At 36.7% G+C, this 21928-nt stretch overlaps 1 long non-coding RNA gene across 3 annotated transcripts in view; it reads left to right on the top strand.

Moving 5' to 3' along the window:
- LOC106145272 (uncharacterized) overlaps positions 1 to 21928 on the top strand; it is a 94038-nt gene that overhangs the window by 42054 nt on the left and 30056 nt on the right. Inside the window, exons 6-7 of one of the 3 annotated variants that reach the window (XR_013424941.1) lie at positions 16553 to 19094; positions 21507 to 21747. This is a non-coding gene — a long non-coding RNA (uncharacterized LOC106145272). The other 2 variants (XR_013424942.1, XR_005732952.2) reach the window with 2 other exon arrangements.

Below are 21928 nucleotides of genomic sequence, written 5' to 3'. Positions count from 1 at the left end.
AAAACAGCCTTCCTGAGGTATAAGTGATACCCCAAAAGTGCACAAATTTAATGTGTACATTTTAAGTTTGGACATTTGCCTATACTTATGAAACCATCACCTGTCTCAAGATAATAGAAATATGCTTCACTTCCATAAGTTTCCTTGTGTCTTTCTGTGTGTGTGTGTGTGTGTGTGTGTGTGTGTGTGTGTGTGTGTGTGTATGAATGTGTGTTTGGTGGTAAGGACACTTGAAAGCTATCCCTCACCCCCAAGTTTTAAGTAAATGATTATTATCGACTATAGGCACTATGTTGTATAGCATTTCCCTAGAACTAATTCATCTTATAAGACTATAACTTTATAGTCATAGAACAAAACTTTCCATTTCCCCTCTATTGTCCTCTGTTAGCCACTATCTATTTCCCACTTCTGTGAATTTGATGACTTTAGGATTCAGTAGCTAAGTTATGAAAATAATCCAAATGTTCACTGACAGATAAATGGATAAAGAAAAACTGGTAAATATATTTAGTGAAATATTATTCAACCTTTAAAAAGAAGGGACTCTTCTATGTGATATTACTAACTTATAATGGAGTTTTCATCCTTTCTAGCTGCTGTAACAAAATATAATAAACTGGTTAGCTTATAAACAAAAGTTTATTTCTTGTAGATCTGTATGCTAAGAAATCCAAGATCAAAGTGCCAGCCGTGTCAGTACCTATGGGGGACTCATTTTCTGGTTCATAGAGGTGACTTTTTGCTGCATCACCAAATAATAGTAGGGATGAATGAACTCCCTCGGGAATGGCAATGTTTTATAAGGGCATCAAATTCATTCATGAGGTCTCTTTCCTTTTGAACTAATCAGTTTCCCCAGGTCCTCACCTTCTAATACTATCACATGGGTGCTGAGGTTTCAAAATGAATTTGGGGGAGATGCAAACATTTAGACCAGAGCACATGGCCACAATTCACTATTATTTACATATAGAGAATAAAATACTTGCACTGCTCCTTCATGCCTACTATTCCAAAAATAATATTTGCCTTAGAGAAAACATAAATAAAAATATAAAATTCAATTTAAAAAATGAAGAAGGGACTTTTTCAACAACATGGATGAACCTGAAGGTCGTTAGGCTAAATAAAGCAGTCTAATTACAGAAAGACAAATACTGTATAATTCTACTTCTATGTGGTACCTAAAATAGTTTCATATATTATGTTTTTAAAAGCCTGTGGACTGGGAGTATTGCTGAGTGCTTTGCATGTGCAAGGCTAAACTCCCCCCGTGCCCCCCCCAAAAGTATTGTAAAATGAAGTTTTATTCAATGATAGTATATATCAAAAGACAGCAAGTTGTGTTCAGCTTGATGAATTATAACAAAGTAGATATGTAATTTAAACTAGGACCAGGAAATAGAATATTACCAGTACATAGAGGCTACTTCATGCCCATTCCCAGTCACTACCCCTCACCAAGGGTAACTACTAGCTTGACCTCTGACCTCATAGATGAGTCTTTTTTTTTTAATACAAATAGCAAATCCTTCTTGAACCTAGCCTCTTGCTCAATGTGAAGGTTTTGAGATACATTTCTATTTTGGGAGAAGCAATATATGCATCTTTTCATTGCTCAAATATTTTACTAATTTTGATGATTTTTTTACTGCCAGTAGCTAACATCTGTAAACAAAGTATATAGTATGGCTAAGACTTATCTTCACAGACGTAAAGCAATATTTTGAAGAGACTTACTGCTTTGGCCATTTTCTTGTTGGATGGATGTGACCATTGCCTAAACTTACAGCATCGTTGAGGAAGTTTGGGCTGGGAGATGGAGGAGATTCACTCAGTCATTTTCTTGTGCTTGACTTATTTATATTATTTTTACAACCTAATGTCTCTTTGCAGGAAATCTTTTAAAAAAATCATGTGTTCATTTTGGGAGGTTCTTTTAGAATTAGTTAGGCAATATAAACCACAACCCCCCTTAACTGGATACATCTAACTGAACTATACATTCCAAAGTACATGGAATAGGAGTGTCACTCACCAGTTTCACCACGTAGACCCCTTTCCATTGTTCCACTGGGATCGGTAGCATGTGGCCTTTGGGCACATAGAGAAGGTGAAGGCTATGGAATTAATGTGTGTATTAGATGCTAGTAAACTTTATTTTTTTATGATAACTAATACATATTAACACAATTTCTAATACTTCTTTTACATGCCATGATTGGTCAGCTTGCTCCTCTCCTAAGTTACACTCTTCTTGGACACCATTAGTGAAATGAATATAACAGTGTCCTTCCAACATTTTGCTTGCTGCTTGTCCTACTTAAATCTCTTCTCCAGACTATTGCCAGGGTCAGCTTTATAAAAGGAATATCTAATGAAGGTATTTCCATGCCTGAAACTCTTCAGTACTCCCACCTGCACTAGCTCTTTAATCCACCTCTTGCCTACATTGCCAGTTTCTTTATTTCTGTTCTTCAAAACTAACCCCTTGGGCTGGGATTATGTCTCAGCAGTAGAGTGTTTGCCTAGCACATTCGAGGCCCTGGGTCTGATTCTTAGTACCACATAAAAATAAATAAATAAAGGTATTGTGTCCAAGTACAAGTAAAAAAATAAATATTAAAAAACAAACAAACAAACAAACAAACAAGTGACTGCTTCCTTGGCTGACCTCAGTTCATGCCAAACTGCTTGTTGTTATGACCTTAACATACTCCAAGCTGACACAGGCCTTCCTGTTTGCTCATGTGACTTCCTTGCACAGAAGGCCCTTTTTGCAACTCATCTGCAGGGCAATTCTTTCTCCTTGTGACTAGTTTTAAGAATCATTTTTTTTTTTCAATGAAGTTTTTCCTTTCAGCAGTAGGATTTTAGCATTTGTATTGTATAAGGAGATTCTGGCCTCAACTCCTGCCCACCTTTCTTGTTTCTGTCCTTAAAATCCATCATTATCAGTAAATTAGGGATTTATTAGCTACCCATACAAAATTACTTTTTTAAAGCTAGTTTCACTGGATTTTTCTTTTATTCTAGACTACCAGCAATCTCCTTTCTCATATGCAATTGTATCCTCAATATCCTTATGAATTCTATCCATTCACCTTCAAACATCTATACACACTTGTTTTCACATGTATTCCCTTTTAAGTAGCTGTGAGTTGTCTGAGGTTCATATAATGTTGCTCTTTGTATTAAGATTTAGCATAGAACTGAGAAGAAGGCAAACATGGAATTCTTTTAGAATGAATAATCTTGATACTGAAATTGCCAAATTATTTAGCATAATTCTACATGGGCTAAAAATTGACCTCATGGATGCACAGAAGAAATTTTCCTTCCCCTTATTTACTCTTTCTCTAGGCAATTCTCTCTACACCCCACATTCTCATTTAATTTTGAAGCCTAGAACTTCTCCTGAGAAATATCTCTGCCATTTTACTAATGACAAGTACTTTCAGATATGTTCTAGCAAATAAAATTTTACATCTTGTGTACACAACTGAAAACACATGGGTTCAAATTTTTTTTGTCATCCTTGAATTTTCTTTCTCTGCTTTTCAGCTCCAAGAAGTCACAAATTATGTTAATCTCTCCTTTGAAGCTATTTATGTATTTAAGTCTAGATCTTCTTTCCCACTACTACTACCCTTGCTTAGGAAACCATTATCTAAAACAGTAGCTCTGTTCATCAATATTGCCTAGAGGACTTTTTAATACATGGGTTGCTTGACCCTCATTCTCGGAGTTTCTAATTTGATATTTGTTGGGCAAGATTCAAGAATTTATATTCCCTAGGTGATGCCGGTGATGCTGATGATGTTGGTTGGGGATCACATGTTAATTAAGAGTGCTTGTCACACTTTAATGTTCATATATATTAAAATGTTCTATGGCATGTTCAATTGCAGGTTAATGGCAGGGTCTAGGATTTTACATCTCTGTCCAGCTCCCAGATGCTGGGAATTTTGCAGGTGCACAGACCACACGTTAGTAGCAGTGAATCTAAGGCAGAGGCCCCAGATGGAAATGCTCAGTGTCCTGAAAGTAATATAAAGGAGTGAAGCAGTCTAGTGGTGTCAGTAGCAATCAGCAATCATAAAACAAAAGTCCTACCTTACAAGGATATTACCCATGTAGGAATCTGGGCCCAGTGCTGTCGCCTTTGGATTTTTCAAGTACATAACATTGTTTTATTTGTTAGGCACTATAGACATGGTGACTGCAGACTAAAGCTTTTCAAAAGCTGACAAATTATGTCTAATCTAAAGGGAAAGTCTTTTATTCTTAAAAGCAAAAGTGCAAGTTAAAATAAACAAACGTTTTAATTTAATCTGAATATCTACAATGATGTTAACTGATCAAATACAAATCAAGTTCTATAGAGTTCTATATCAATCACATTTGATATGGGATTTGTGTTCATGTTAATTAGTTTGATAGAAAGTGGGATGGAGCCTCCTGACCCAGTCTGTGGACCCCATGGACAATGAAGTTCTTGAGACAGCCCTGCTAGAGAAATGAAAATTCTGATTTTAGTGTAAAACATGGCCATGTTAAATGCTGGAAATTTATATATGTAGGTCAAATAAAACTTGCTGTGGGCTAGCTTGGGCCCAGGGGCCACCAGTGAGTGCATTTGACATGATTGGTTTGGATTATTGGAATAGTCTCCTTGCTAGTTTCTGCATGTTCATTTCTGGGACCCATCTGGGTCACAGTCCTCTCCTTTATCTTTCTAAACCATCAGCCTATTTGTAGGTCGAATAAAATACAAATTGCTAAGCCTAATATTCAAGAAATGACCTCACTTTGATCTCAATGATCTTCTCACCTTTATTTTTTATTACGTATGTTACAGTAATTCTGCAAATTAGACAAAACAGGTGACTTCCATCTTTGGGTCTTTGTGATAAGTTTTCTTTAGCCTGGATAGCTATTTCCTCATTTCTTTCATCCAATTCTTCTACTACTTTCAAACTCACTTCATGTCCGCCTCCTTTGTAAATTCCCTTGACCTCTCCAGACTGCTCTTACCTCTTTCTTTGGTATTTGTTGTCCTTAGGATACATTTGACATGTAGTTCATGCCACTTGGTTATTTTAATGCATATTTTTAAGGGTGTTTGCTTTGTCTCAATAAATGTTTGGTGATGGTGAAAAATACAGAGTAGTATATATTGCTTTAAAGTTTAGGGGGAAAAAAGAGTTACCATGCTCATCAAATAAACTGCTTTCTTAAGAAGTCACTTAAGCCCTTGAATAATCCCATAGCACCAAGATGGAGAATCGATTCATTAAAAAGTTTGTTCATACAACTCCCTGGGAGCATTTCTACAACTGATGAAGCTTTAGACTGAATCATTTGCTGATGACAAATGTCTATTTTTAGAGTGAAAGTCTGTGACAAGAATATGACTTCTATCATTGTGAAGAAGATTCTAGATAAGTTCTTTTATCTGCTTATACCTTCTTCATAAAGTGTATGGATAAGAAACAGCCCTAACTTACCAAGTTTTGCGTTGGATTGAATTTTCCTTCCTCAGTCGAGGTTCTCAATATTATGTTGTCTATTATACTGGAACATATTTTTGAGGCAAGTTTCAATCTATTATTTATATTTAATAAAACTGCTTCTTAGTACATAATAGCTTCACACTTAGGGTATAGCCATTCTAACCTCCTAAGATTCCAAGGTTATAGCATCTTTCTATCCTGCCTGTGTTAACACTGAGTGCATGGAGTGCCATTAGCAGCATTTCTCTGAATTCACCCCTTATATTTTTTTTTACTCAGAGTGTGAAATGTTCTCATACTCCTGGTGGAAACCTAATTATGATGTTGACTTTTCCTTTCTGTGTGCCTCAGCTCTAATATTGTAAAATGACATCTCTTATTACCTCTGTTAGTGAGAACAACCACATTCTTCCTGCAACCAGGCTAGTTCCCTGTAATGAAGGGAAACTTTGTCCATTAGTATTCCCAAATGAGTTCCAAAAATAAAACTTAATACTTTAGGCAGGAAGATAAACCAGCCACTCTACAATATTCTGAATCTAGAGCATCCCTGTCCTTTATCATTGTTATCTAATTTCAATGCCTCAAGAATTTTCCTGAATTCTTGACCGAGGTTACTCCAATTAAATCACCTAGGTTCTTAAATGTTGTGCTAAAAATTTATCCAATCAGGACTTTTAAAAATGACAACATTTTAAAAATTTGATAATGTGAGCAGTAAACGTTGACCCTGTAGCCTTGTTCATTCTCTTGTTTTATGAGAAAATGAGCCTTCTGAAGGACAAAAAGATGGTTTTCACAGCCCTCTTGTGGAAACTGATGTACTTCTGATTCCTAAGGAGCAGTTGGAAGTAAAATTTGGCAGAGTACATGGAAAGCAGCTAGCTTGTTTATTTCTTCATTTTGAGTTAAATGTTTCTTTTTCTTTCATATCTTTAGCCTAATGGTCCATCCCCAAACTGGAATTAAGTAGTATGTGATGTGTTCACTGGCATAATCCATCCATCTGCTCCTTGTCTGCATTCGTTAAGTTTTCCAAAACAATTTAGATCTGTCAGTTTCTACATTCAGAGAGCTGTGAACTATGTCTTGAAACTTTCCCAAACTTCCTGCCACTTTAAAAACTCACCTGTCATTTTACAAATTCTGTTTTTCCTTATTGAAATGTTACTTTCCCATCTTGGAGGATCTTTAAAGCTATTAAAAATAATTCCAGTAAAGTGTGGCACTCTACTTTTCTTATACTGCCTGACCTTTGGTTGTCTATGTTGTTAAAAGAAAAATTACCTAATTTCCTATTTTTTTGCCTTCACTGTGAATTTTTTCAATGACATTTTAACTAGTTTTCTTAAATTGTCAATTTTTTTTTAGTATTCTTGTTTTTTGGAGAATATGAGAATTCACTAAAAATTCTGGGTTTGGGGCAACAAATATTCTGATTAATAGATAAAATCTCATCAATTCTTTTTACTGAAATGAATGTAATCTTTGATCACATGAATATTTTTCAGGCTGAAAGGGTGTGTGTGGGGGGGGATGGTATGGCTCCAAGAGCAGATTGCGTTCCACTGACACCAATAATCTCTGCATAAACTACTGAATGTACTAATTTAACAAAAGGGGCGTTGAGAGTAACTATGTACTTAGAAATGTGCTAGGCGTCGTGGATGCAACCTTGAAAAATGATTTATACAAAGTTAGCATTCTAGTTGGGGAAACAAGACTACAATATAGATATTTAAACAATGTGAAACAAGAGGAGAGAAGTTACTAGATAGTATTAGAAAGAGTGGTTGTGATTTCAGAGGGGTGAATGGAGTCATTGGGTGAGAATTGTCAGAGCTGTTTTTGTGAAAGACTTGAAATATAGCAGTTTTGAATGATGAAGAAGACCAAGTCATCAATGGACAAGGAAGAAACCATGTTGGGTGGAAACAGTGGTGGGAATGAAGTTTTTTTTTTTTCCTGTTTCCACATTTTTTATTTTTGTACATAATGATGGAATTTGTTGTTACATGCACACAGTATAACAATATAATTTGGCCAATATCACTCCCTAGTACTTTCCCCTCCCTTCTCTCCTCATACCTCTTTGTCTTTTTCTTCTGCTGATCTCCCTTTGATTTTTCATGAGATCTACCCCATCTTTCTTTTCCTTTTTCCTCAATAGCTTCTACATATGAGAGAAAACAGATGACACTTGACCTTCTGAGTTTGGTTTATTTTGCTTAACATAATGCTCTCAAGTTCCATATATTTTTCTGCAAATAGCATAATTTTGTTTTTCTTTATGGTTGAATAAAACTCCATTGTGTATATATACCACATTTTCTTATTTGTTCATTTGTTGGTGAACACCTAGGCTAGTTCCATAGTTTGGTATCGTGAATTGTGCTCCTATAAACATGGGTATGCATGTATCACTGTAGAAAGATGACTTTAATTCTTTAGGATAAATACTGAGGAGTCATATAGCTTATTTATATGGTGGTTCCATGCCTAGTCTTTTACAAACCTCCTTACTGATTTCCATTTTGGTTGTACTACCTTAAAATTGGCATGGGATTTGATTTTGAAAAGATACTTGGAGCCAGATCATTGAACCTGTATCGAAAGTCTAAGGAAATGGGAATTTATCTTTAGAATAACATGTAGCTATTAGAAATATTATTTTCCCCCTTTATTTCAGTTTATTATAAAGTTATGATAACACTTGTTCTTATTGCATAAAGTTTCTATTGAGAAATCAATTGTTGAGAGCCACAGCCAAAGGGGCCCCAGCAAACTTCCAGCTGCCAGCTGATGATTGGCTCACAGTGGCCCCAGCAACATCTAGCTGACTGGCTCCTCTGTGGTGATGTTCATTGGGCTGTTTCCTTGCCCTTCAGACTGCCAGCTGATGATTGGCTCACAGCAGCCCCAGCAACACCTAGCTGATTGGCTCCTCCACGGAGCTGCTCATTGGGGGACTTCTTTGGCTCTGTCCACACAACCCAGCCAATCGGCCTCAAGAGCAGGAGGATTGTGGGAGGTGGAGAGGCTGGGGTGGGGGTGAGAGGTTTGTGGAAGCTGGTGGTGGCAGTTGGGCTCTGAGGGTTTTTTCCTGAGGAGCTGTTTTGTTTGGCGTTAGTAGTTCTAAAAATAAAGTTAGTTTCTTTTGACAAGTGGCTCCTGAATTGTGCCCAGCCAGACTGTGGCAATCAATAGTTCTTATTGATAAATTGATTGATTAGTGAATGCATGTAGAGTCTTAGAACAGTTTTGTTACATAAGTACTCAATCAATGTTAATGATTATTATTTTAAATGACTGTTATTATTAGTAGTATTACTGAGTAGGAAAGAATATTATGAAGATGCTGAAAGGCATCCAATACCCATAGCAGGATACAGGAAAATTATTTCCAAATTGATAAATACTTCTTTATGGATATTTTAAAGAAAATAAATACATCAATAAAATGGAAGGTCCTTTCTCATTATCCAGCATTCCCTTTTTGTCCTGGGTTATGACTTAACTTAGTAAATCTTACTCCATTTTTAGTAGTATCAGTGACACCAACAGAAAATCGTTTTGCCTGATTACACCCAAACTATTAAAATTTTGGTTTGGAGCTGAAAACAAAAGGGAAGAAAACAGTGTGTTTAGATACTCTCGCCCCAACTGGTTCTGTTACTGTATTTTATATTTTTCCTTACTCTATCCCACCATTATTTCCTTTATTTCAATAGAGCAACAACAACAACAACACGTTGTATATAAAATTGCATCTTGAAAGACATGAGTACAGAATAAGGGATCTCTGGCTGCTGCTCAGCATGTCCTTTCTGTTTTTTCAGTCACTCATCCTATGATCTGTTAGGCACTGTCAAGGCTCTGGGCTGACTGAGATCAGACACATAACCAATTTCCTTTCTGGTATCCCATCTATTGAGTTACTGAATGCCAGGAAAGAAAAGGAGAAGACCAGGGAGGAAATGAGAGAATCCATGAGAAAATAAAAGAAGGGTATAACTGAAGGTACCAAACAGAGTAACAGAAATAGGAAGATAAGAGAAAGCACATTCAATATTAAATCAGATTTTCAAGCTGCACATAGTTCTGTGGTACTTGCTGTGTGGTTTCTGAAGCAAACACAAAGGGAAAAATTGCATTTTGAGTTGATGTCATAATTAAAAGTAATATGTTACATTCTTTTCCCAAATCTAAAATGACTTTATAGTAAAGGCATATGAGAATAATTTAACCAACCAGTGATAGAGAAAATGATTTTTCATAGCAGCACCAATATATTTTTTTAAATGTGCTGTTGTTCAAAGTAGATGACAGTAACCAATCTTAGTTTTGGTAAGACTGATCATTCATGATTGCAAACAATTTCCCTTGAACTCTTGAACTCAAGACTTAAATATTACCTTTTACGTACACACCAAATACTTCAATTATAATATATGTTCAAATACATACATGTTTATACAAATTTATTCTGTAAGCTCTTTCTATTACATGAAAAATATATTATTAATTTAAAAATATTTTGTTCCTAGTGATTTCAATTCTAATTTTGCAGTGATGCTGCTTATTATAAAGAAAACAATATAAATTTATGATGTAAAAGGAAATAATAATCCTGAACCATAAAATTTACAACAACAATGACAAATATTATAAATTAGTTGAAAACTTATGTCCTGCCTAGTGTTGGCATCTTATCCAGATTAATGGTACTTTCTATAACCAAACTCAATGTCAGCAAATGCAAAGACAGATCATTGTTCATAAGCTCAATGAATTCAGAGTTTCTCAACTTATATGGAACATAATCAGCTCTCTTAGAGAATTAAACAATTTAAAATCAAATTTCTGTTATGCATGACTGTGGTATAGTAGAATAAAGGGACTTAAGGTATAGACCATAGTTTAGCTTTGTGATTCCAATCAAGTTATTTAACCTTTCTGAGATCCTTTTATTTATCTGCAAAATAATAACTTTCAAAAGGGTATAGTGAGGATCACTATAAGAATATGTCTAACACGTTAATCATGGCACCTGGGAGACAATAGGTAAGAACCAATGGTGTGTTTTTCCCAGTATAAGCTTACAAGAACTGGCTAACAAATGAGAAATTCTGTGAGCAGTTGTTAAATTTAACCATTATTAAAAATTAAATTGTACATACTTATAATTAAGTAAATTATTAAAATAAAATAAAGACCAAAAGTTTGTCACTTTTTAATAATTTTAACACATTTTACTATTAGCTACACTCTGAGGTTGCTTATGTCTGTTGTCTGTGTGACAGAAGTAATGCTGCTTCATTGTACATTTCATCCCAACGCCATTCACTGACTACATGGTGGTAACTTGAAACTATGGTGGAAGTATTTACACCATTGATGCCAGCAAAAGTTGCAAATCAAATCTCTCCACTAAGTCAGCTGGTTTTTCGACATTTACCATCATGTTTCCTTCCTTTTAATGTATGCAAAGTATCTGGTAAAGAATATGCTGGTTAGATATAAGATCTTGTTCTTTGATGAGTTCATTAGACTCTTAAGAGTGGAAGAAGCCTTAGATTCAATTCCTTCAATGGCCCAGAGAGGTAAAGTAGCCTGCCCAAGATCATTTTGGCTAATTAATAACAACCCCCAAACTCAAAGTCTAGTTTCTGCCCTTGATGTTTCCAAGATCACTGTCCTTCTTTTCTTCAAAGCCAGAGTAACCACTTCTTAGGCTTTGGGAGTAATTGGAACATTAACCAGGAGGATTTAGGAGCTCTAGTGTAAGATTTGGAGTTCAGTTTCGATCCTCCATGGTTCATGTTCACCTCTGCTCTGTACTCCAGCTCTGGTAACTCATCTTGATCCTTATTCTGGCATTGTAGTCTCCTCAGATACCTGGTAAGTATGCTGAAGGGCTCTCACTTGTTTCTTCTCCTGGGACTGCTGTCTCCGGAGCCTGAGCCTCTACAGTTAGGGTTTTGCCTAGATCTTACTAGGTCAACCTTCTTCTATAAAGATAATTGCTACCAGCTGCCATCTAGCATGGGTGAATCTCAGAACTTCCCTTGCAGCTGAATTCTAACACCAGTGATGTATGCTAAATCCATATGTCATGTCTCAGTTTCTAAGGCTGAATTGAAGACATGCCACGACTCATGGGTACAATAATGTCACACTCAGCTACTAGCTCCCACATTGGGCTTTTTTCTCTCATACTCTGTCCCTCTGAGCAAGTCTTACTGTAGGTTCTCAGTCATGCATCATCTTGGTCTTCTCTGTCCTTGGATGAATGGCTCAATCAAGGAAGATCCTGCCACAAAAGTGAAAGTACAAGGTGGTAATACCTCCACCAGTCATTAAAACCTACTACAAAGCCTCTATAAGTAAAACTGTGTGGTACTGACTCCTAGGAGATAAGGCTCATTCCAGGACTAGGGCAGGAAAAACACAAGCTAAAATTATCATGTATTATGGTTTTGTTTTGTTTTGTTTTGTTTTGTTTTGGTCCTAGGGATTGAACTCAGGGGCACTCAAGGACTGAGCCACATCTCCAGCCCCTTTTTGTTTTGGTATTTTATTTAGAGATGGGATCTCACTGGTTTATTTAGGGCCTTTCTAAATTGCTGAGGCTGACTTTGAATTTGCAATCCTCCTGCTTCAGCCTCCTGAACTGCTGGGATTACAGGCATGTACCATCACACCCAGCATATATTATGGTCTTATCAAGACCAGGCTACATTCAGTCTTCTACAATAGAATTCCTCACTGGGTGGCTTATGAACAATACAAATCTCTTTGTCACAGTTCTGGAGGCTGATAAGTTCAAGATCAATATCCTAATATATTAGGTGTGTGGTGAGAAATCCACTTCCTGGCTCTATACAGTTCTGCACCCTTACATTGCAGATGCAGCAAGGAGCTCTTTGGGGTGTCACTTATACAGATTCTAATCCCTAATCATCTTCCAGAGACTAACTCTTCTAACACAATCACCTTGGGGATTAGGTTTCAGTAGATGAATTTGGGGTGAACCTATACACGTAGTCTCTAGCATTTTTCAACTCTTCAAAGACCACTCAGCCCACATGCAATACAAATTATTCCAGAGCAGGTGTTAGCAAACTAAACTATATTATAGTTCAGCTCCAACCACCAGTTTTTTTTTTTCATTAAGTTTAGTTGGAACACAGCCATACTTCATTGACTATAACTGCTTTCAGACCAAGTTGAATCATTGCAACAGAGATCATGTGGCCCACAAAGACTGAAATAATTACTATCTGGTCCATTACAGAAAAAAAATGTAATTTCACCTTTTCTGCAGCACTGAAAAGGAAGGAAAACTTTCTAACTCCTTTTATGGAACAAGTATAAAACTGATATTGAAGCCAGATAAGGATAGCACAAAGGAAGAATATCACAGACCAAGATCACTTATGAACAATGATGTGAATGTACTAAATAGAATATTAGCAAAGAAAATGCTTTCCTAAAACTTCATTGAGATTTTTGAGCAGAAATTTAGTAATCTGGTCCACTGTCACACAAATCTGTGTTGTCATTAGTGGCACTGATTTGGGGTGTTTGAAGTCACTGTGTTTAATATGCCAGTTACAGCTGCAATCATTGTGATTGATGCCCTCATGACCTAAGGAGACCTCCCACTTGGCCCCAGCTCTTAAAGATTCACCACCTCCTAGCATCACTACATTGAGGATTGAGCCTTAATACAGAAACATTTGGGGGATAGATTTCATCCAAACCATTGTAGGACCTCAAGTTGCCTTCCAGGAGAATGTATTTCGTGTTAATTTGCAGTGAGATAAGGTTCAAGCAACTTTCTCAAAGATGACTTCATAGGCTCAGGAAGAAGTGGTACAGAAGCACCTTACTTGAACTTATTTCACATTTTTCTCCCTCTTCTACTCGGAGAGAGATTTTTGTTATTTCATGGTTTTCTGATGAAAGATGTCGCAAGTGGGAAAATCTTCAGCAACCCCCAACATGTCAGAAACTTTCAAAGAGAAAGGAGAACATGCTTTGAAAGCTTAGTTAAAACCCTTCTCTCTTCTGAATGCCCTTTGCAGCCTCAGGTCTGGTCTTTTCAATTTGACTTTTGAAGTTCTGTTATCTTTCAAGCTTAATTCCTCTTGGAGTGTGACCAACTTACTAGAGAAGCTACATTTTTCAAAAGGAATATTGAAACTAGAGCATCTCCATGAGAATATGGATTAGTGTTCCTGAGCTTTTTCTCTTGCTTGCAATTGCTCTGTTCAAAAGTGAATTCTCCTGCAGACCTGGGGATCCCATACTTGTTTTTCAATAGAATTGACAAGGATGGACAAAGTAAATACACTAAAGGGGACCCCCCCCACCAACCTAACAATCCTGTTCTGAGTGAGCTTTGGACCAGATGTGAAATTGTTGATTCTCAGAGATCATGGGGCCAATAACTATTTTCTGAGGTTCTGTGTGTTACAAAAAATGAGATGTCAAGATGTGTGACATGTTTTGGGGACAGCAATCTAATCCCACTTGGAGGTAATGTCAGTAGTCTAAGTTTGGCCTCTTTGTCAATGTGATGCTTGGAGCAAATGGTCCTCATTATGGTGGGCCCTGCACTAAATGCATATACAAGATCATTCATAATTGGTGGTCTGTGAGTGTTATTGTACATCAGAAGTTATTTTTTAGTAAATAATGAACGTTAGAGGTTCTTGATATTTAATAAATAAATTTTTTCATTTGTAGTTTTTTAAATAATTTTCTATGATGTGAAGTATGCAACTGGAGGTTTCAAGGAATAGGAAGGTATAGATAACATATTTTTCTTAAGTTGCTTGCTATACAGAAGAAATGTCAAAGATATCATTCTCTTAACTATACTACATTTACCAAAGCAATAATGTGAGCACCTTCATTTTAGAGTAGTGTATCTCAGCCCAGACTTCATATCAGAATCATCGTAGGAACTTTAAAAAATAAAAATCCAAATATCTAGACTACTCCCTAGATAATTAAATCAGGGCCTCTGGAGATGAAATTGAGGCATCAATTTTTCAATACTCCACAGGTGATTTTCATGTGTTGCCTGAGTTTTAGAACAATTTTAACTGGCATGGGTTGGAAGAAAAAAGATTTACCCTTGAGCAACTTAAAGCTCTCATTTCCTAATTCTGTGTAAATCAAGCACACCCTTATATTTTTAGCATCTGTATTTTTTCTCTTTACTTTTTTACCTTTACACTAAAGGACATTAAGTGAAAAAGCTATGGTAATTTCAATTTTCACATTCAATTTCAATAACTAAAAAGGAAACTTACAAAAGAGTAGACTGTCCCATCTATTGGCCAAAGTGCCCGGATGAGTTGTAAATGGGTTAGCGACTTACCAAGATAAATTGTTTTCCTCAGAAGATAAATCGATGCCCTTGGAGCCACTGGGCAATGTCAGGCAGACAATGAGTCTCAGGGCCAGTAATAAGAGTTTTGATATGCACTCCAGGATACCAAACAAATGTTATCATTTTATATGTGTGTTATTGATATTAAAAAGCATGAGAAGTCCTGATCCTTGCCTTTGTGAACCCAGACTTTGGTGTATTCTACTTAGTCCTTCTGGGTTATGAAGATGGCCCTCCTTCCTGCTCTCTATCTTTCTTCACTGTAAGCTGCCATGAAGCAGCCCTTCCTGAGTATTATCCCAACAATGAGCTAAACACAATAAGAAGAGCTGGGTTCCAGGAGTGGTGGGGATCCAAATTCTGAGATCTGGCTCTGACTCCACTGTCTACTTTTGTGGGTACACAGGCACGTTGTTGAGCCTCTGGGAATCTCAAGTTTTCTCCTCTGTTGTATGAGAGGCAGGAACTGACATAAACATTTGTTTTGAGTTTCTTCTAGAATTACCTATGAAATGTTGAAATAAATGATTCAGTGAGTAGATGTTAACCTTATTATCCATCATGTCTTAATACATGTAGTTCCATTGGTTTAGGTGGATCTTGAGGCCAAGAATTTTTCATCTAATCACAGCAGCTAATTCTTCTTCAGTGAATATCCCAAAACCACACATGCATCCAAATACTTTCCTAAAGATTTGCCTGTGTGGCAAACATCTATAATCCTAGAGACTTGGGAGGCTAAGCAGGATAGCAAATTCAATGTAGTCTTGGCAACTATATATATATATATCTCATGTTTGTATAAATATATCAAAAATAGATTCTACTGTCATGTATAATTAAAAAGAACAAATAAGAAAAATGAAGCTCTAAAAAAATGATTTTTTTTTCTTTAGATGGCTTTGGTGCTTTCCAAAATAGAGCATAACACAAGGAGACAAGTGATTTCTGGCTGTCCTCCATGTGTGTGAACACAACCACCAGCCCCTGGGAATTGGAGGCTTGGGTGTCAGCAGAGCTCAGAAGCTCCGAGAACTTTTGGGAATGCCTTGAGGACATGCTTCAGGGACTGGGCTTATGTGGGGGTATGAGCCAGCAGAAGAGACTGAAAAAGAATTAATTTAAAATAAAGAATTTTCAATTCTTTCTCCAAATGTTTCAAAGACATTGTTTGAAGGAGAAATTGGAAAGATTCAAATAATTTTTGGAGGACAATCACACTCACATAGTAATCAATGCTTGGGCAAACTTCAACAAACTCCACCAAAAAAATAATTTGTGTGATTGAATTATCAGGTTAGTCTGTGGGTATAGACACGGCTAATGTTCAGTGGGTGTCTGTGTTGGGAATCTTCTGTCACTATGATTCTGAATGCTCACTTCAAACACCTTGTGTTTTCAGTAATGGTTATAGTTCCTAAAGCCATTTCAGTATCCCTGAAAAGAATGATCAGTTCCATCCTTTTGGAATTTTAGATTTGGGTTTGTGTACTTATTATTTTATTATTATTTTAACACTATTTTTCATTATTGAAAGAAGGAGATCTCAAACACAATAGATGATGATAATTATGCCAGGTGAACACTTTGTTCTTAAACTTATCTTTAAATTTAATTGTGTTTTCAGAGAAACCTGATACCTTCCAAGGTGGAAGACTCCTAGTGATGGCCAAAATGAAAGACGATGTGACCATCACAAGGTGGCGAGCCACCATTATGGGATTGCTGAGAATCACCACATGGACAACAGAAGAACATGCATCCACATGTATATGTACACAGTGGTTGCATGTCCATATAAAAGTGGCTTCAATTCAATATCCTTGGATTAGAAGACACATATCCTTTTACTATTGAAATTTCTTGTACCATATGGAGTGAAACTATAGGCAGGCTGTGTTCTCTTATCAAAATATTTGCTTCTTGATTGGTTACTGTGGTTTCAAAATATTAACTTGTTGAGTTTTTTCTTTTTCTTTCTGTATATGCTCACTTTTTTTGGCAGGACTGTGACAGCTTTGGAATGTAATTTTTAAAGGGCAGCTGTGCAAATTTGGCAGATAATCACTAGTAAAAGAATGCTTTGGATTAGACCCATAATGAACCATTATCATTAGCTTCTTTCAACAGGATTAGAAACACAAATACATATGTCAATACATATTACATGTGTATTAAATGTATGCATATTTTAATTATAATGCTAATGCACATTTTTATACAAACTCAATACATGTTACTATTCAAGGTTGATTAAATTCAAGAGGTTGAAATGAATCCAATAAAACAAGATTAGAAAGAGATTAGAAACCAATTTTAATTACAAAATGGCTGCCTCAAACCCTTTTAGTAAGTAGGCAGGTATAAATAATAAATAGAACCATTTAGAGGCTTTTCTTGACAAGTGGCCTTGGGCTGGAATTCTGGAGAGCTGTATTTGGCTCATATCCTCAACTCTGGCTTTCCTAGTGACCTTTAGTAATTGTTTTATAGATCCTTTAGGAGCTAGGAACATATTAGATGATCAATAAGTGCCTTGGAATTCCTTAAAGCCTAGAAAAAAAATTTCAAGTCTTTGTTTTCCTGAAGAAAGGTATTTGAGGCCTTTGAAGGAGAACCTGAGACAAATCTGAGACAAAACAGAGACTCTTGGGGACTTCAGATTTTCTAAATCAAAACTAGATTCTAGACAGTGTGGTGTTGCATGCCTGTAATCTCAGTGACTTGGGAGGCTGAGGCAGGAAGGTCTCAAGTTGGAGGGCATCCTCAGTAATTTAGCAAGACTCTGACTCAAAATTAAAATAAATAAATAAATAAAAGTGAACTGGTTATAGCTCAGTGGTAAAGCATTCCTGGGTTCAATCCTTAGTTCCAAAAGCAAAACAAACAAAGGAACGAACAAAAAAGCTAGATTCTATGGTCTTGAAAGAAGTCAGGATATTTTTTCAGCATAAAAACCATATGTTAGAGACATTTTGAAATGTCACATAATCTATACTTTGTCATACACTTATCTATAACTTATCATTAAAGCTATTTTTTAAAAATACTTTGAGCTTCAGTGGAGATGTTCAGAAGAAAAAAGGCTTGCTTTGAGTTTTTATCACTGCGGCTTTGTCTCTTGGGGTTTCACTGTCTGCATTCATGAAGCTCTTCAGCCTTCCCGAATGTGTAGTAATATATTTATATGTGCCTGAAATATATATTTGGAAGAGGGTGTTATAGTTTAGACATTAGGTGTCACTCAAAAGCTCATGTATGAGCTAATATAAGAAGATTTAGAGGTGAAAAGATTGGGTTATCAGAGTCTTAACCTAATCAGTGCATTAATCCCCTGATAGGATTGGGTAATAACTGCAGAAAGGCAGGGTGTGGCTGGAGTAGGTGGGTCACTAGGGCTTTCCTTTGGGGTTTATATTTTGTCCTGGTGAGACGAGAAGTATCTCTCTGCTTCTTGAACCCATGTTTTGAGCTACTTTCCTACTTTACACCTTTCTGCCATGATGTTCTGACTCAGCTTGGGCACAGAGCAATGGAGTTGGCCATCTATGAACAGAGACCTCTGAAATTTTGAGTACCAAATAAACTTGTTCTCTTCTAAAATTGTTCCTGTCAGGTCTTTTGGTCACACTGATGGAAAAACTGACTAAAACAAGGGTATCATTCTGCCACTCTTCTTATATCCATTATATGTTTCTTTAGGAATTAATACAAATGAAGTTCAGTAAATCATAACTAAAATTACTACAATTTTCATCAAGATAAAAGTCAAGGTTGAGTGATGTGGTATATTATTTTAAAGAGATTAATTCCTTTTCCATATTCATACCTTTATAGAATCTCCTTTCATGCCAACTTTGGACTTGGTCCTGTAACATACTTTGGCCAAGGGGACAATTGCAAACATGATGGAAATAGATTCTTAAAAAGAGCTTGTGCATTGGGACTTTCCCTCTGTTGCTGTTCTCATTCATTCCAAGTACCATGAGAAGAAGCCCAGGTGAGTGAGTCTGCTCTGGGATAAGAAACACAACAGCCCAGGAACCTTTGTCACCAAACCAATAGCCAGCACTGACTGGAACACAGCACCAATCAAGAAGCTCAAGATACCAGATATTTAAGAGATACCATTTTTGATCATCTGGTCACTAACTGACGACAAACCACAGGTAAGCAAGAGGCCAGCAGAGAGGAGTTAAGCTGGGTCAGAACAGAATTGTCCTGTGAGCAATAGTTTTGAGGGTGGTTTGTCCTTGTGCAAAAGTTGATTAATGCAGGAAGGGAGAGGTAAAATGAAAGGCAAAGTTGAGAGTAAGTTTGAGTTGAAGGAAATTCATTTGTAAGGGAATGACAATAAATAATCTCTCTCAAAGACAGAACTCAGTCATATAGGTTTTTGGAGAACTTGTGTGCACAAGGGTGGTAAAGTTCCTGGAGTCAACACCTCCTTTCCCCTCTACTTTCATCTCCCTGATTCTGGATGTTCAGGGTCACAAGGAATGCTCCAGTAATCACTTTCATGGAGTGGCCCAATGTTGTATGAAAGAACTTACATGTCCCAGTCTAATCCTCTCATTAAATGGGAGACAAATTGGCTTGTTTAATTCACCCAGAAATTTAGCTTATATTTGCTTTGTTTTTAATGAAATAAATAAATTTCCTGATGAGTTTTGAAAACACTATTTTAACACCCTTGCAGAAGAATCTTTAGTTTTCTTTTCATTCCTGTGTTTCCTGAATTAAATCTCAAAGTGGGTAGAGCTATAGAAAGAGGCTCAGTGGTAAGAAGAAAATATGTCCCTCCCATGGTCAATACACCTAGAGTTGACATTGAAAAGACACTTTTCCTCAGTCCTGGAGGGGAAATGAGTCAGATATGGAGGTACCATCAACTTCAACCAAGCTACTGTCTGTGATGACAAGTGAGAGAACAAAATTAAAGAAAGGTGGAAAGGAAAATAGTTATTCTATGGTACACTGATTATTTGATCATTTTCTCTTCTAAAGAAAACTTTGGAGATAAATTTTTCCATTGTTAAGTCCTTAGTTTCTGAGGATCAGCTGGGCACAGATCCCAGGAGGCAGGATGCTCAGGGTTCCTGGCAGGATCCCTTCAAGGATGTGATACCTGGACTCCCTAGGTCCTGGGGACCTCTAGCACCATCTTCTATCTTGTCCTCTACCTTCTCTTACATATGACCTGTCTTCCAGCTTCCCTTGATTTGCCAGTCCTTCTCACACCTATGCCTTTCCTCTGTTGTTTCCCTCATCTTCCAAGAGTACTTTTCCTGCTTGGTGAGAAGCTTGCTTTTCCAGACACTGGAGAGAAGCTATGAGCTTCCCACATGACCCCAATGAAGCCTTCCTTCCCATCTCCAGGCTGACCAGTTTGTTTTCCTTTGCAACTTCTGAACTTTGACTTACCTTCTCACACTACTAATTCTGCTTGGTTTGGCTACACTGTCATCTTGGGTTGCAGAAAGTTTCACTTTTAAACAGTTGAATTAAAGTTAATTTTAGGACCTAGTGTTGTTAGCTTACCTGACATGCAGCAATCCTAACTTCCTTGATACTGTACGTATAAATCTTTAGGTGAATTTTATTTGCTCTTCCCAAAGAAATGAGCAGTTTTGCAGTTGGTCTTCAAGATGGTTCTCTTTCTCTTTAGGAGAAAGGAAATACAAAACAGAGGTGTGTGCATTTAGGAATGCACAAGGTAAGCTAGTTCTCTGAAATGGTTCAAGTCTATGGGGAGTGACTCACGAGCTTGTTGACAGATTGTTTTTTGAAGGGGGATGACACATATGTTTAGAAATAATAAATCTTTTCACCTAGAGCTTCCTCAAATCTAGCAGCCTGATATGATTCACAAATTCATGATAGAACCTGCCTGATAAGGCACCAAGCCTGCTCCTGCCTACTTGATATGTCTGGATGAGACTTGCCTTTCAACTGAGCTGCCTTTAAATAAGAGACACTTGCTCTTGGAATATCAATCAGATGATTTCTATTGGAAATGCATATTACTATCAGTTTGATTCTGCCTTTCAACTCCCCAAATCCACTTCTAATTGTTATGCCATAACATTCTTACTCATAAAAGGGGCAATAAAATTTACTTGGAAAGGAATCTTAAAATGTGGGGAAATTGTTTTTGTAAGATGTATAGTAAAGTGCTGTAATTGGAACTTTACCCAACAATGATATTTTGGCCTAGATTTTATTCTTGCATTAGCTATAAAAGTTTGCTACACAAATTAATAAGCAGATGCTAGGGAGCTTGAATAACCAACTTAAAAAGACATTATTGTGAAATACTTGATAAATACCAACTTGGAAAAGAAATCCAACAAGCCAATTAATAGATGTTTATTTAGTGAAAGAGGTGCAAGTGAGTCTTTGCTTTTTATTATATTGTTACTATTGTTTGTCACTTTGTCTACTCGGCAATAATTGCATTGGATTTGCTTTAAAATGTTCTACATTTCCACCTTGTTAGCTCAAATTGAGGATTTTGCTGCATTTAGTCATTTTAGGAGGAATAACCGTTCTGCAAAGTTTTCTGTTTCCTTAAACTGTAGACTGTTCTCCTTAGTGGAAAATGGCTGCTGAGTTTGCGAAAACAGTACAAAAGATTTCAGCATAAAGATGCTGGATCATTTGAAATTCTCCATCTCTGCAAAATTCTCAAATTAGGCTTATGAAAGCAATCGGATTTAGCAAACAGCTAATTGAACAAAGCAAAAGCTTATCAGCAAGCCTGGATTTGGACTGCACTTGTTCCCACATTCTCTTAGCAGCAACATGTCTTCAGTGTCCCAGGTAATCCTCTCATTGGGTCCTTGAGATTGCCCTCCAGAAAGACCCTTGTGCCAGGTGCATAAGCTCTCACAAGGCTGCCTCAGCTTTGTCAGTAGGACCTGGGTAGGCAGATGGCTATTTTTGGTAGCTCATCAATACAAAATGTGCCAAATCTAAGATCAGACAAGATTAAAAGCCTTTG

The sequence above is a fragment of the Ictidomys tridecemlineatus genome, chromosome 8 (assembly GCF_052094955.1).
Source record: "Ictidomys tridecemlineatus isolate mIctTri1 chromosome 8, mIctTri1.hap1, whole genome shotgun sequence".
Taxonomy (NCBI): domain Eukaryota; kingdom Metazoa; phylum Chordata; class Mammalia; order Rodentia; family Sciuridae; genus Ictidomys; species Ictidomys tridecemlineatus.
This window is presented reverse-complemented; position numbering and strand designations above follow the sequence as displayed.